Below are 17,456 nucleotides of genomic sequence, written 5' to 3'. Positions count from 1 at the left end.
CCACTTTAGGATGTCTGGATACTCCACAGTTGATTCAACTGTGGAACCACTTTAGCAGAATTTATTGCCATATTTGATTAGATCTAGGAAATTTCTTTTCTTTGAATATTATTGGCATACACACCAACAGCAATAGTTGGTACCATCATAAATTAGTGTCAGTCCATAGCTAATGATTTTTCACAGCTAAGATTGCTTTCCCACCATTGGGTGTTCCAATATGGCCTTATTCGGTAGTAATGTTCAAGTTCCCTGTCCGTTTTATGGCCTATGTTGATCAAGGTAAGAGAACTTCACTCACTTTAAAGTTTTTTAAAAAATTATCAGGAAAATATCATTCCAGAATCTGCATGTCTCTAGACATTGGAAATTATATGTTATTGGTTAATGGTTTTATCAACATGACCAGAATACTCGGGGTGACAAAGGAAATGCTAATTATCAAGTCCCTACATTGTGAAGGTTGGCACCAGGATCTGAAAGACTAGAACAAATACTGGGTTTGGTGTTACCTATATAAGCCCAGGTTTGGTCATCTTCTAACTTATTGTGAGTTTATTGGCTTCTGGTTCTCTTTGGGAAATTGTCTTGCTGAGGCAATTGGTTTTATATAGTTCATGCTAATATTCCAACTTTATCTAGGAGAACAATATGCAAAATTGCCACTTCAACAAATAATGCATGTTAAATAGCAGTAGCTCTATGCTTTAAATCTCCTATTTTGTTTTCCTCTTGCTATGCCACACTAATATGCCATGGAAATCTTAGACATTAAGCTTCGATTCATGGACCAGAGTTGTCCTGAACACCAAGTTTCAACTATGTAATCCATTGACCAAAACATCTTGGATGGTCCATCTCTAGGTATCACTTTTAGGAATCTCTGAAGCTGTGGGCTACTGTTATAGTGCATCAACATGTGCCTTGGCACCATCTGGATCAAAGTGCTATTCTCTCCGTGAGTCTGCCAAATTGCAACCAAATGAACCACTGATGCCAATGTCTTGGATATGACATTGTAATGAAATGGCATGGAATCCGAGGCACAACAAAACATATAACACTAAAAAGTTTTATAAATAAAAGTAACAAATGAAAGCCAAATGCATTATATCACAATGCATTTTACCAAAGACAAAATAACAATTACATGAAGAACACAAAGTATATATATATATATATTATTAATTCTCCAAAAGACAAATTTATACAAAACCCATTCTCACTGCACACCTATGTCACAGGGATTCGGCTAGCAGGGTGCCGCACCGGCGTCGACGCGGGTGCGGTCAACTCGACCCTGGGTGCGTTGACCGCACCCAGGGTCATTTTTGTCCATTTTTTTATGTGCCGCACCAGGTGCTGTCAACGGACCCGCGCCGGAGGGAGCCCTCGGACCCCCTTCCTGCAAGGGCAAAAACAATGAATCAGGCTCCACAACTCATCACTTTCATCTTTGGGGACAACCATATAAGATAAAAAAATGGTAAAAAGCAAGTTGGGCACACATTCAAATATACATCTAAAAACAATCAATGCCTCTGCAAACATAAAACAAAAGGCTTCTCATGAAGAGGGATCTTCCATAGTCATCTGCAGGTGTTAACACATGACCATAAAATACACCCTTGAAGTTTAAAAACGACTTGGCGGTTCCATGCATTAATGGACACCAATAGCTATTTTTGCAATTTTGTGTAAAAATAAGTTACACACTTATTAGCTGTGCATTCAAAATGCACAATTATTAATATGTTTTCCTAATAAAAATTACTAAAATGTCCATAATTGTGACAATTAATACACCTAATTACCATATCAATTTTTAAATTTGCTAGGGGCATAAAATTGTGGTGAACGTGCTAACATGCATAAATGTCATGGACCTTAACAGCTACCATATATATATATATATATTACATTTTTGCCCCTACCGCACCCCCGCACCCAGGTTTTTTGGAAGTGCCGAATCCCCGCACCCGCACCCGCACCCATGTGACATAGCTGCACACACATACATCATACAAACAACACACATCATATGCACACTATTCTCAAACACCTCATCTCTCTCTCTCTCTCTCTCTCTTATATAGGAGCTAACCTAACGGTTAGTTGGACCTCCAACTAGATGTTAGGCATAGTCTTTACGGCTAGCATGGTTATCCTAAATTGACCAAAAAGTACATTGGTCATCTTAATAATGACCAAGAAAAAAATAAAAAAAAATAAAAAATAAAAAAAGTATTAAACACAAAAATCCCTAACTCTATCTTAGCAAACCTAATGAGTATAAGCATACCTAGACTACACAAAATAAATACACAATATATTTACCTTTAGTATACCTTGAATACAAGGAGAAATACAAAAAAGAAAAAAGAAAAACAAAAGAAATACCTATAAGTATACTTTAGCATACTCAGATATACACAATAAATATATGAGGTCATTACATATATCTTAACATCCTACTCAAACTAACAGTAGATCACCCACAATTTGTGAAAATGAGACAAGGGACAAGGACAGATCTTCAAATGGCCTCAGCGATGGTTATTTAATGTGTGTGTGTGAATTGGTCAGTCCTCTTTAATTGAGTATAAACTCAATACGAACTATTTCAAAAAGTTATAGCTGCAGAAATTTTATCATGCTTTGGATCGTTTGTTCGATAAAAAAGCTTGATGTTTTCCACTGCAAAGTTTTAATGCAATATAACCATTGTTTTTTAAATTCTTTGGAAAGCCTATCTTAATATAAGAAATTCTTCATCCAATAGGTGTTCACTAAATAAAAGAGATCATGTTTGAAGAGTTTGGTTTGCAAAATATCCAGTAGGGAACCAAAACACAGTATGGTTCATACCGAGTCAATACTCAAATTATGGTGGAAAAAGTAATTGGTCCATCCTCTCTAATTCAAAATATGGACTCGTTATGGATCACTTCAAATTGTCTTAGCTGCAGGAGTCTTTTTTGCTTTATTCGATTCAGTTGGTGTGTTTATCATCATTTACTTACTAGAAAACCTGCTTTGGATTGAATTGTTTCAGTAAAAAAACCCAACTTTTTTCGCTACAAACTTTTGGTGATATATCCAGGTAGTTATATTGGATAAATAAATCCTCAACACAAACGAGAGAGAGAGAGAGGGTTTGCAGAAATGGAAATTTAGAGAGCACCTAGAATAGGAGAAACGTAGGCTATCAGACAAGTGCCATATATGAATTCAAGTCGCTTTCAGAGAGTCTGCAGTCCAGGTTGTAGGTACGAGAGAGAGAGAGAGAGAGAGAGAGAGAGAGAGAGAGAGAGAGAAACGTTTTAAAAGTGAGATGTAGCTTGCAATTGTCACCGTCAGCGGACTCAGCGCTGCTATACAATGCTTGTGGGGACCTTTAGAAACCTGAGAGAGAGCAGCTGCTCCAGGTTGCTTTTCAGAAAAGAAAAAAAACCTGTTGCAGGATACTTTACATTTTTCATATTCCTTTGCTTGAGAGAGAGAGAGAGAGAGAGAGAGAGAGAGAGAGAGAGAGAGAGAGAGAGAGAGAGAGAGAGCATCTCGTACACCGGTTCATTGTCTTCAGCGTTTTACTTGTTTTTTGGAGAATCACGTGCTGATACTGTAAAACAATGGTAAAGTCTGCAATGAACTGAACTGTTTCACCTTTACGGTCTTGAATTTCATGTCTCTACCTATATATATAAAGAGAGAGAGAGTACTGTAAATTATTCCGATTCACAAGAGTGAATGGCCTTTGTGAATGGTACATTGGTGCTCCAGTTGGCCAGGTGCAATGTGCCTGCGTGGCTACCTATTAAAAACAATGTAGCACTGAAGGGGCTTCCTCCCTCGTACATCCCTTTTCCCTCCTCATTAGTTCATATCACGTGTGGTCTAAAACCTTTCACTCCGTACCAAGTACCAACTTGGATAGCAGATCATGTCATGTGTATATGATAGATTCAATGTTCCTATTTAATCTCCACTGCATATCTCACTTGATGGAGATGTTAGTGGGTCCCACTTTCTCAATCCCCAAGTGGAATGCAAGGAAGAATGTGTCCTTGGGATTGTATATAACCGATAAAGAAAAACACACAAAACGGATTCCCAGCATTAACTATGGTTTGGCAGAGTGGAAAAGTAAGAAATGATGATGGGATATAAGCCACTGATTTTTTGAGAGGTCGAAGTTTGGTATATTGTAAGCCACTGATTTTTCTACATAAAAAACTTGCATGCAAATTGTAAAATCATGATGTGAGGATTAAGGACTGGTCCCTACGCAATCAAGCGTTTAGATTATATGTGAAGGGTACAATCTAAAATAAAAACTAAAAAATATAATGCTTTTCACTGGGGGTATGGAACCCATGAGTGCAGCCAATATTTATCTTAAATGGCCATGGGAGTAGTTTGTCACTTGTTGGTTCTTGTTATCATGCGGAGCTCACTCAACACGTCTCAACCAAGAATGTCATTCGTTTAGTTGGTTGCTACGCATCACATGGTTGGTTTGATACTGGAATTAGATAAGAGACTGGAAATGACTTTTGAGGGAAGCAGCCAATAAATAATATATAATATGAAAAGTATTGGATGTATACAAACTTAGTAACCTGATCAAGATTTGATGGGAAGGAGCAATTGGAATGGCAAAGCCATAGATAAGTAGTAAAAAGAGTAACCGAACTAGCAAGGCTTAGAGAATAGGCAAATGGATGAAGTGACAACTGACAAGACACCTACAAGGGCCAAAGTGCAGACTTTGTGGGGGTTGTACTATCGTAACACTCATGCTACTTAGAGAGTGGTCCATGCATTCAGGGGACAATGAATGTCTTTCACTTGGATAAGGATCACAATTTTTTTTTCTGAGAAGAAAGGTAAATATCCTCATTTTATAAATACTTTTCAACAAAATACATAATTTTTTTACAATACACTGTTTGAGACAGTTAAATCCAAATGACAAGCAATCTTTCAAAGTTCTTCCTAAAACCGATAAGACACGAGCATGCTAAACAAACACATATGAGATCATGACTTTGCCTCCATTTCTCCCCTGCTTCAACATCTTTCATTGTCTCCACTCTTGAGAGATTCTGACTTGTAATAAGCTTTATGCACGAAGCTGAGTCATAAAAAACAATCTGGTTCCTATATAAACAAATCAGCTTCCATGAGATCAAAACCAAGGTTGTTAAATGCGAGGGGTTGAGCCTGTTATGAAGCGAGGCGTAAGCCTCGAGGCATTGAAGCGTAAGCTTCATGATCAAAATAATAAAATATATAATATTAATAAAATAATAAAAATTTTAAATAAAAACTAATAATAAATAATAAATAACAGTATAAAATAAATTTTGTCCTCACAAGATCAATTAAGTTCCAAATCCATCAAGAACCACTGGAACTCCACCCTCAAGCGCAAGTGCTCCACTGCCGGCAACCCTCCGGCCAAGCGATCCAATAGCTCCAAAAAAGATAAGTGAAAAAATAAATAGACAATTTGTTCTTTGAAACACATAAATAAACCGGTAAACAATCCCAAAAAAACAAAAGTGAATAAAAAAATGAAAGGATGAGTTATTCGAGTTCACTGTGAGGGTGCACACACACACGTGTTGCTCCTGCCACCGCACTACACTTTTTCTGTTTCGGAATAGAAGAGAAGGTGAAGCACCAATTATACATTCATTTCACCATTAGCAACTGCATTAGAAGACAAACAAAGTCAACCATTCACTACAAGAGGAAAACCCTTAAAATCAATGGAACGAGAAATGCAAAACCTCTATAGATCCCAAGAAAGAAAAATAATAATAATAACAAGTGAACAAAGCAAAAAAAAAAGCAAGTTGGGGCATTTACTTATAATCTTCATTTTTGATGAATTCGACGACGATTTCCTTCTCCGGATGGATCTAAAGCATCTTCATCACCAAATACATAAAAGGAGTCGCCTTCCTGTTCCCACCATACGTTCCGCCGGATTGGTCCAACTCCATGGCCTTGTCGACGAGGGTTTCCGCGGTGAGACCGAAGCATTTCTCCTTCTTGCTCCTTCCAGTAGGTGTTCTGATAGATCTTCGACCTCAAAACCTTCTCGACGAGATTCTGAGGGTTCGTTCCGTGGATTCTCTTGGCCGTCGGATCAGTTCTATTAGCCATTCAACTCCCTCTCTTACACCCCCAAATTTCGTCGGGAAACTTTAACGATTCTAGCAAAAATGGCGAATGCCATCGCTTCCTCACTGCAACAATTTCACCTCTTCTGATCTCTTTCGAAACAGAATCGAGAATCGGAGACGACATTCAACATGATGCGCACGCCTTAGAAGCGAAGCACGTTTCGACTTGAGGCGTGCGCTTCACATGAGTGAAGCGTGCGTTTCAAGCCTGAAATGCTTCACTGCAACACCTCAATACCTTGAGCCTGCACTTCGCCTCTGAGGCGCACGCTTCAGGTATTGAGGCGTACACCTCTCACAACACTGATCAAAACCCAGGACCTCCACTCGAGGTTCCCTTCATTCAGACTTCTTTATTGTCAATGGGAGAGGAACAAGTCTCGTGCTAGAAAGACTTCTGCATCTTCTTAAACCATATGCATCGAACAAAGAGGTGCTCAGCTCCCGTGCCTTATCTGACCAGTTGTTCTCGACCCTACCTCTCATGCTTTTGTTGATTCGAAAAAGGTCCGGATATCTAACTCGTAATGGTTCTTCTGCAGCCCAAACATCTCTCTAAAAAGATGTTTTTTCTACATCACCTATGACCACTTTTACACTTGATATAAAAATGTCAAACACCTTTAAGATCCCTTTTCAGAAATAGGACATAGTCCCTTCCTTGGTTTGAAAAAAGGCCCTTATTGGATATTAATGCAAATAGAGATCGAGGAGTCCAATATGTCTTTAATCCAAGACACCCACTTCTCCCCCAACCTCACCTTTAGCTTAACTTTTAATAGGAAATCCCAACTTAGAGAGTCTAAAGCCTTGCTAAAGTACAATTTAAGCAAAACATGCATCTTCCTTGAGCTGCCCATCGTGTGGACTGATTTATGCATAATAGGACACTTCTTATGAATTCTTCTCTTGGGTACGAATGCACACCCTGAAGGCCCAATCACTTGGTGAACCACCTGCTTAAGGCGCATTGCCAAAACCCGAGTAATTATTTTAAGTGGGGTTCGCAGTAAGAAAACAGACGTAAACTTGTCAATATCATTAGCCCTTGACTCTTTAAGTACTAGTACCAACAAAGATTCCCCCCACCTTCCAAGCAAATGTGCATTTGTGTGAAACTCATTAAAAAAAAACATGAATTCGTCCTTGGGGAGCCCTCATATTGCTTGCTTCACCTCATCCACCAAATAAGGCATCAAAAAAGAAGCCTTAGCGTGGTTATCTAAAGAACACATGCCTGTAGCGCTAATGTCCAAAGATCCTTAGACCAAATCTGGTGTGAAAAAATCCTAAAAAAAGCTTGTGGCGGCCTTTGTGATGTCCTCTCTTTCAACCACACAACCCCTAATAGATAAAGCATGGTGAAAAATTTCTCTACGATAAGAGGATGCATAAAGGTGAAAAAATTTTGTGTTCTTGCTACCATTTTGCATCTAATGAACTTTTAATCGTTGCTTCCATCAAATTTCTTGTTCCAACCATACAACCCCTAATAGATAAAACATGATGAAAAATTTCTCTACAAGAGGATGAATAAAGGTCAAAGAATTTTGTGTTCTTGTTACCATTCTGCATCCAATGAACTTTTGATCGTTGCTTCCATCAGATTTCTTGTCTTAATCGTCATTCCAAAACATTGTCAACCAAAAAATTAAACCTCTCACATGCTCTCTATCCTTCCCTAAAGTCCCTTATGGCTATGTTTTCTTGAAGCAACTTTAAGGATCACTTTTTCAATTCCAAAATCTGATTGAATGGATAAAAGGTAACAGTTCCATGCTAGTTTCAATAGATAACACCTTTTTTTTCTTTTAAGAAATAAGATAAACAAGTAGTGCTTGTCTCACTTTTGGTCTACCCCTTTTGTCATAACAAATTGAATACATTTCACGAGAAATCACACAATAAATGGTAGTTTAAACCACAAAACACCAATCTTTCTATGAGCGTAACAAGGACCCTAGTTTATAGTTCACTAGATTTGAAAAGAGGTAGTTGATCTATACATATATGGCCATGATAAAGTAATGAAGAAAGGGGAGGTTTTCCTCCTCAAGAGAATTCTTTAGCCCAAGACCAAAAATAGGAAACCTTTGGCCTACAATATTTTGTATTAAGAATTTAAGATTGAAATTGTTATTTTTACGAAAAAATACTCTGTGTAAATTGTTTTATTTAAGAATGAGTTAAAGCCTATTTTGGATAGAAAAGTCCGCTTGATTCGAAAATTCATAGAACAGTGGGTTGACGAGGCAAATTTTAAGGTAAAACTCTTTTGGGTTAGTTTTTGGAGCTCTTTTCATGGGAAAAGGGAGATTGAAGTTTTGCTTATGTCAAATTGTGGGTTTTAAGAAAAGAAATCCATGTTATCCACCTATGTGAGAGAGACATCATTTACATCTTTATGTGAGAAGACACTAAAAAAACACAAATGCACATGTTTTAAAGTGGTTCGGTCCAACATGACCTACGTCCATTATAAAACCTCTCTATATCTCAACGTGTGGGTTGGTATGTTGTGGATCCAATACATCATCACATGGATTCGGTTCAATCTTCACACACTCCCTCAAGCTAATCTCTCCAAAATTAAGTTTGTCCCTGAAATACTGAAAATTTGGCCCAAGTAAAGCCTTTGCAAGAATGTCAACAACTTTATCTTCAGAACATATGAATTAAACTTTGATGTCTCCTTGAGCCACTTTATTTCTTACAAAATGATAATCAATTTTTATGTGTTTCATTCTGGAGTAAAACACTGAATTGATAGTTAAATATGTAGCTCTCAAATTATCGCACCAAAGAACTGGAACTTGTGCTTGGTCAAAACTCAAATCCATTAAAAGTTTCTTAAACCACATTAACTGCGAGACTTCTCTTGCTATAGCTTTGTATTTGGTCTCTGTACTTGTTGCTTAGATGAATTCTAAGAAAGTAACTTGGGTCCCAAAAAAGTGAGATATCCACTAGTGGATTTTTTATCATCAAGACATCATGCCCAATCGGCATTAGAAAACCCTGCAAGCCTTATAAGATTATTAGACCATTTTAATATGCAAACCATAATTAAGGGTCCCTTTAAGATATCTCAGGATGTGTTTGACATGTTTCTAATGATCATATATTGGCTAATGCATAAACTAACATGCCTTGTTAACATAATAGGCTATGTTAGAACTTGTAAAATTGGCATATTGCAAAGCCCCCACAATACTTCTATATTGGGTTTCATTATCTAGCAACTCTTCACAAAATTTTTAAAAAGAAACATTAGCAACAACATGGTTAACAATCAATTTATAATCAATCATATCGAACTTCAATAAGAGATCCATAATGTATTTTCTTTGAGTCATAATAACTCTTGATGAATTTTATATTACTTCTATGCCCAAGAAATATTGTAAAGAACCTAGCTCTTTGATAGAAAACTCTTGACTAAAAGCTTAAATAATATTCTTGACTTATTTGTGAGAGCTTCATGTTATTATAATATTCATGTCAACATCAACGTAGATTAAAATATTCATTTTTATCTCGTCTTGATAGCAAATAAACAAAGATGAGTTGGCCTATGACTCAATGGATTTTAATTTTTTTCAGATACACCTTTAATCTTTCAAATCATGCACGTGGGGCCTATTTCAACCCATATAAAGCTCTGTCCAGCTTGCACACATAGTCAAGATGATGTTTATCCTTAAAACCTGAAGGTTGCAACATGTAAGTTTCTTTTTTTAGAAAATCATGCAAAAAGCATTGTTAACATCTAATTGATGAATCTACCAACAACAATCAAGAGGACCACTCTAATAGATATGAATTTAATCACATGACTGAATGTCTAAGAATAATCTACACTTTTATGTTGACTATACTCCTTGGCAACTAATCTAACTTTGTACTTAATGATAGACCCATCAACGTGCCATTTTATCTTGTAGATCTATTTACAACCTACTAGATTATTGACAACTATAGGGGGGACAAGAGTCCAAGTCTGATTTTTATGTAAAGAACTTATTTTCTCTTTCATGACAAGTTATCATTTTGGTTCTTGTATGACATAGTCAAAACTATGGGGTTCTTTTTCTTCTTGTAATACTTCTGACAAGCGACCAATATAAATGGAACATTCATAGCAACAAATAGCCTTGGTTATGGTAAGTCTTGAGAGGGTTTTGATTGGTGAGGTCAACAACAAGGTTTATCCAGGATGACTCAGAACTCGATATTGGTTCCTCCATGAGTGTAACATAATACTCTCTTGGAGACTTAAGAGAATTGAGATCAACATCTATATTTCCTTAGATCTGGTGTTGGTGCACGATTTCTTCTAGAGGAGCATGACTGGGACCAGTTCAAATGATACCATCAAGTTTTTCCAATGGTGATTGAGTCTAGTTATAATAGGTTCATCAATAATACATATGAAATCCATAATAAATTTATCATAGTTTAAATATTCTGTCATGGTCTTGTCTCTTTTCTTCATGTTCTGAAGATCTCGTTTCAGTTGTAGAATTCTAAGACTTGAATGTGATGTGATGATGCATGAAAGGCACATCATGTAAACAAGTTTTTCATGCATTTTGTATCAAGTTTAAGGTTTTAAACCCATGTTTAAATGTGTTTTGATAGTAAGGGGCTATGGTTCGAATTTCAGAAAAATCGGAGTTAAAATGAGAGAGTTATGGCTATTTCAGTGTTTGGGCACGGATTTCGAGGTGGATCGGATCCATATCCGACCCAATTAGGTCAATTGGACCTTGGATAAACTCTTAAAAAGCCCAAAACCCAACCCACACGCCTATCCATATCCATTTCAAAAAGTTTTTCTGAAAACCCCTCAGAAAGAGGCGCCTAGAAAATATATTTTTTATAACAGTGTTTTTGCAAATTCCAAAAAGTATAAATATACTTTTTAGAGAAGCCCTAGGCGTCTTTGGATGTGTTTGGACGCCCCTTGCAGTGAATCTACTCCAGCAACTCCTTCCTCTCCATCTTCCCCACGTGTTGGCCATTGAAGACCGGTCTATGCTTGATTTTCAAGCATATTTTCGATCTTTCTTTTGTTTCTTTTCATTTCTTTCTTGTTCCTTGCTGTCTTTTCACCACTTTTCTGTATTTTTGCAGGTGTAGTAGAGGTGGAGACCATTAACCTTGGGCGGGAGTGCGCAACACACCACCAAGGTGAGCCGGCCCTACCTCCATCCGGCTTTCTACACCCTCCGATCGAGAATCGGCTCACATTCCATCGTCGGTGGATCTCTAACGTGTAGCAGCTGCAAAGGTTCCATTTTTTGGTGAAAGTACAACATTCTCGAACAACGTAGGATGTCCATCTCCAGCCACGGTCCGCTCTTCTTCATCCCCCCGGTCGTCGGATCTTCCAAAAGGTAGGTCTTCTTCTTCCTTCTCTTCTAGCTAAAACCGAAAGTGAGTGTTGCTTTTCTTTTATTATTTTCGGTGTGTTTCTTGTTTTTATTTTTGGTTCAACCTTAGAGTAGCATTCGTGCATAGACCAACACGTTAGATATAGGTTTTGTGTTATTGTTTTCATGTTTGATTATTGACTCTCATTGTTTTTTAATCAAAACGTGTAAATCGGCTAGAGTTTTTCTAGCCGATTTGAGTTTTTGTTTTCAACGTGTCTCATTGTGAAGTTTTTACAGAAAATCCAATAAAAATTTTCCCTTTTGATTCATTTTAAACGTTTGGTTGTGAGTTATGATTGTGTGTTCATTTAAAAAGCAAAATCCAAAAATCGGCTAGACTTATTCTAGCCGATTCTTGATTTTCACAAAAATATTTTTCTTTGTTTTGATTTTTTTTTTATGTCCAGCATGTGTATTGAGTTGTTTTGCTGAAAATCCAACTATAAAAGTTCATTTTCATTCATTTTATTCGTGGGTTGTGCTTGTGTCTTGTTTTGATTTTATTTTTGAAAAAGAAAAAAAACCGGCTAGAGATATTCTAGCCTATCTTTGCATTTTTGTTAAAAGGGTGTTTAGAGTGGTAAGTCGTGTTGTTTACTGTGTGTTTAGTATGTTAACAGTAGTATAAATTGGTGTTAGTCATTTCATTGTTTTAGGATTGATTTAATTAATCGTTTTAATCATTTTTTGTTTTTGTGTTTTGAGTCTATTGAAGAAAATTACAAAAAATCAAGTGTTCTTTTCTTCATGTTTTTAATTCCAGCATAGTGCTGTTCTTGTTAGCATTTGTGTAATTAGGAGTCTTTTTTATTATTTTCTAATTTAGTTTTATCAAAATAGTGGTTATTTAGTTTTATTGCTTTTTGTTAATTTATATTTTAATTTTTTTATTTTTCGTGTGGATCTTCTTCTTCCCCAAGGTGGGGCGGCAACCATTAGAGCTCCCCTTGAGCTTTTGGTCAAAATTTTTAGCAAGTCTTAATTGTCATTAATTGAGTTAGGAAGGTGTCTAGGTGCAATGTATTAGGGTTTTATCTCATAGCCGTTTTTAGTGGTCATTTTAGTAGGTTTTGGTAATTAGGGCAACATTTAAGTTTAGAAAATCGTGTTTTTCAATTAGGCCTTTTCATTACCTAGGTGAGTCTTAAATTCTTTGGTAGTATATTCTTAATTTAGAGTTGGCGATTTTGAGAGGGGAGGTAATTAAGGTAATTGCATTTAAAAAGTTTTTGGAAAGAGTGGATTCCCCAAAAATCGTGTGGGATATTTAAGGAGGAAATAAATTTTGGATGTGCATTAAAGTAGAAGTTACTCTTTGATCTTGGAAAGTGTTTTTGAAAATTAAACTAAAATTCCAAATTAAGTCCCACGATTTTCAGAAAAGAATAAATGCTCTTTACTCAAGTTGGGAAAGCAAAAATCGTGGGTTTTTTTTCTAAGTTGGACTTTTCATTTTCCAAAATGAGAGTTTAAATACAATTAAGGAGAGTAACTCCCTCATTAAGTGGGGCGGTTTTTGGAGAATCCAATTTATTTCAAAGTTTGAGCAACTACCATTATTACTTTATTTTCCCAACCTTCTCCATTAAAATCGTGAACTTTGGATTAATTGTAGCTTAATTAAGAGGTTGCTATTTTAATTGACCCAAGTTAAGTGAGGCAAACCCTAGTCTAAACCCACTTGAGTCTAGTCAAGACCACATCTAGGTCGAGTCAACCTTAGTCCACCTATTGAGACCTACCCTAACCGAGTTAACCTAGTTGACTTAGTTAGGTGTGTCTTGTGTTCAAGTCCTAGCTCGAGTCAAACCCTAGTCTAAACCTAGTGAGTCAACCGAGCTTACCTTATCCTATTCGAGCCTAGTCAAACCTAAGTTGAGTCAAACTTAGTGGAGTCTAAGTCAACCCGAACCTAGTTGACTAAGTCCACCCTAAACTGAGTTCAACCTAGTTTTAATAAGCCTAAGTCCAAAACCAAGACCTAACCCGAGTCAAGTTTTAGTCTAACCCAGGGTGAGTTCAAACCGAGTCTAGTTCGAGTCAACTCTAGTCTAAGTCAAACCTAATCTAGGTTAAACCAAGTTGAGTCAACCTTAACCAAGTTAATCCAACCCTATCCAAGTCAAGACCAAACCAAACCGAGTCCACCATAGTCCTAGCTAAGTCAAACATAGCTCGAGCCTACCCAAGTTAACTCCACCTTAGCCAAGCCTAAACCGAGTCCATTGAAGTCAACCGACCCTAGTCCTAGTCGAACCCATTTCCTATTGTTTCATTTTAGTCCCATAATTTTTTAATTTACCTATAGCGATTTTAGATTAGCTAATGTAGTTATTTCTTTAATTGTTTAGCCAAAATTTATAATTGTGATTTGATTGGTGTTTGTTAGTTTATCGTTTGTTGATTAGTTAGTTAGTATAGTGTAGTTAGTTGATAGTGGGTACATCATTTAGTCATATATTTAACTACATTATTTAGTGTTCCGATTGTAATTGCATTAGTATTTCATTTAGTGCATAGTCATAACATGCATGTCATATTTCGTGTAGAGTTCATTTAGTTTTATTATAGTTAGCATCTGCATATAATCAGTTATATAGAATTAATTAAGTTTGCATTGCATGTAGATTACATTCTTAGTGGGTAAAATAGTTCAAATAGTGAATAGTGCACTCAAATAAAAACCAGAATTTTGCCCTGTCGCACCAGCCTTATTTTCTGTACAAAAATTCTGTGTTCTCCAAAAATTTTTATTCTATTCACTTGATAGACGTGTTTTTTGACTGCAGACCAAATTTCAGCTCATTCGGAGTTGATTTGGTCTGATTTTTAAGCGTTTTGCGAAAACCGCTTTTTCTGGATTTCAAATTACAGGACTTTCGATATCCTGATTTTTCCCAGATTTGAAACGCTTATATCTGGAGTTCCAGATACTGTTTTTCAATTCTGTAAAAACTGTCAGTTTGTTTAATCTGTCAGTTGCAGAACATAACAAATTTCGGGAAAATCGTACTTCGTTTGCCCTGTCAAATAGTAGTTTTCCGATAACCTGTCAGAATGCTATTTTACACTAGTTAGGGGCAGTTTCGTAATTTTCTTAGTTTCGGCATTTTAGACTTGTTTCCAGTAGTTTCTGCATTTTAGGAGTTGCATAATCATCATACAGCATTAGTAGAAGTAATTTGGTTAATTTTAGAATTAATTTAGTATTTTATTTAATTTTTGTTTGATAAATAGCATTTGTTTTATTATTTTTGTAAAATTAGAACTAGTTTTAGTTATTGTTTGCATTGTTAGAATAGAATACTAACTTTGTATTTTTTGCATTTTTAGGTGAAAAGCATATTTAGTTTCCAGGGTTATTGTCCAAGTGCAAAGATTTTCTAATTGGCTAAAAGACGGAAAGACCCTTGGTGTGGAGCAGAAGACTGAGTGCTTGTTTAATTTCCTTTTAGTGATTAATTGTAGTTGTGTTAACTTTATAATTGTAGATTGACATTTGTCATTAATAAATTAAATTTTCTAGAAATATTATGATTAATTCCTGTTCCCTGAGGATTCGACCCTTACTTACCACTTTGTGGAAAGTCGGTTTTTATATTTTTGGTTGACGATTTTCCAAAGTTTTATTGAAAATAATTGTTTTAAAAAGATCTCTTTTAAAATATCAACCAAATTTTGGCGCCGTTGCCGGGGAATGGCGAATTAATTACTTTATTTCTTAGAGTTTGATTTATTAATTTGTTTTTGTTAATTAGTTGTTTTATTTTTAGTTAGTAGGATTAGTAAGTGAATATAGGATTAACATAGTTAGTAAATATAGGATTCACGTTCTGTTCTTTCTAGGATTCACTTGAAATTCATTCTGCAAGGAGCGATTAGACAGGTGGGTTTTAGAAAAACTTAGTTTGTGATTTCCTGTATTTATCTTTTAAGTACTTTAGAGTAGTTTAATTTATTATTTCATTTACTTAGTTAGATCATTCTGACATAATTAGTTTAGCATATTTGTTTAGTAGTTGTTTATTTTGTGTTATTTACATTTTAGTACCTGTGTTAGTTAATTTTTTTTTTAGATTTAGGTCGTTTGCTTACATCTGGTCTTAGTACCAGTGTATGCAGGGGCGACGAGGTCTAGGAACCCCATTACACCCATTTGTTGACAACCCAGAGAATTTTACATTCTCATCGAAGTTCGGCAACAATGGCTGACATGGATCCTCCACCTCCACCCCCAGTTCTTTCACGCCCTCTGCGGGAATACTTCATTCCCACAGACTATGTTCAAGCATCCTGCATTCGGAGACCCGATGTAGGAGCACCACATTATGAGATTAAGGCCAACATTATTCAAATGCTTCCATCCTTTTATGGCCTTAGTCATGAGGATCCCTACCGACATTTAGATGAATTCCTCGAAATCTGTTCTACTGTTAAGATACAGAATTTCGATGATGATGCTTTAAGGTTGACTCTATTCCCCTTTTCATTGAAGGACAAAGCCAAGTATTGGCTAAAGTCCTTAGATTCTGTAGAAATAGAGTCATGGGATCAATTGCAACAGGAGTTTCTTCGGAAATATTTTCCCATTGGTCGTACAAACCAATATCGTAGAGCCATCACTAGCTTTTCAGAGCTAGATGGTGAGCGCTTTCATGAGACCTGGGAGAGAATGAAGGATCTCCTCAGGAAATGTCCCCATCATCAAGTGCCGAAATGGCAACTGGTGCAGAGCTTCTATGATGGATTGTCTGACAAGAATCGTCAGATGATCGATTCTTCATGTGGAGGGACATTCATGCTGAAGAGCGAGGACGAAGCATAGAGGCTATTTGATACATTGGCAGAGAATTCACTCCACCATGCTTCGAGCTCTCAATCTGATAGAGCCACACCCAGCATTCAGAAGAAAGCTGGTGTTCTTGAAGTTGGTCCATCTACTGCACTACAGTGCAAGGTAGACATGATTGCTCAGAAGCTGGACCAGCTTCTCTCAGGACCATCCACTACACAACAGGTGTGTACTCTTTGTGCCAGTCCGGCACACGAGATCACTGAGTGCCCTTTGGCAGCTCAGTACCCTGAATTTGTTCAAGAACAAGTTCAGGCAGCTCAGGGTTACGTCAGACCGCCGAATAACCCATTTTCATCGACATATAATCCGGGTTGGCGTAACCATCCCAATTTTTCATGAAAGAATCCACAGTCTTTCATGCAGATGCCTACTTCCTCTCAGCCAGTTCGGCAGCCATCTTTTACTCAGTCATTTCAAAGACCGAACTATTCTCAGTCTTCTTCTTCTTCTGTCACTCCCCCGATTCAGCAGGAGTCTGCCCCGCAGACATCTTTTGAGGAGAGACTTCTCCAGGCATTCTAAGAGGTGAAAACCTCTAATCAGAACGCCTTCGAGAAGTGTAGCCAGATTTTGAGCTCACATACGCAGTCCATTGCGAAGTTAGAGTCGCAAATGGGACAGTTAGCTGAGGCTATTAGTAGGAGACCCGAGAGTACATTGCCGAGTAAGGCTGTCATGAACCCGAAGGGTAAGGACCAGATGATTGGAGGCCTATTTCATACTGAGACATAGCAGCAGGCTAAATCAGTTATGGCCTTGAGGAGTGGACGTGAGTATTACGTCGAGAGCAGAGAGCGAGAGAGTAGAGAGAGGATAGAGGATCCAGAGACCATTGTTTCTCCTACGTCGGCTCAGCCATCATCCCCATCCCCATCATCATCTTTATCATCATCTTTATCTTCATCCTCAGAGGAGAAGAAGGATAGGAGTGAGCCTTCTCACAAAGAGGAGGAGCCAACAGAGTAT

General features: G+C 37.0%; 1 non-coding gene across 1 annotated transcript; it reads right to left on the bottom strand.

Annotated features, from left to right (window-relative positions):
* Positions 1 to 16,239: 16,239 nt before the first annotated feature.
* Positions 16,240 to 16,345, bottom strand: LOC149837563 (small nucleolar RNA R71). Its single transcript, XR_016432291.1, has one exon. It is a non-coding gene; the product is annotated as a small nucleolar RNA R71 (small nucleolar RNA).
* Positions 16,346 to 17,456: the final 1,111 nt, after the last annotated feature.

This window comes from Nuphar pumila, chromosome 5, assembly GCF_984573655.1.
Source record: "Nuphar pumila chromosome 5, dmNupPumi1.hap1.1, whole genome shotgun sequence".
Taxonomy (NCBI): Eukaryota; Viridiplantae; Streptophyta; class Magnoliopsida; order Nymphaeales; family Nymphaeaceae; genus Nuphar; species Nuphar pumila.
Note: the sequence above shows the minus strand (reverse complement) of the source record. Positions and strands in the feature narration are given on the sequence as shown.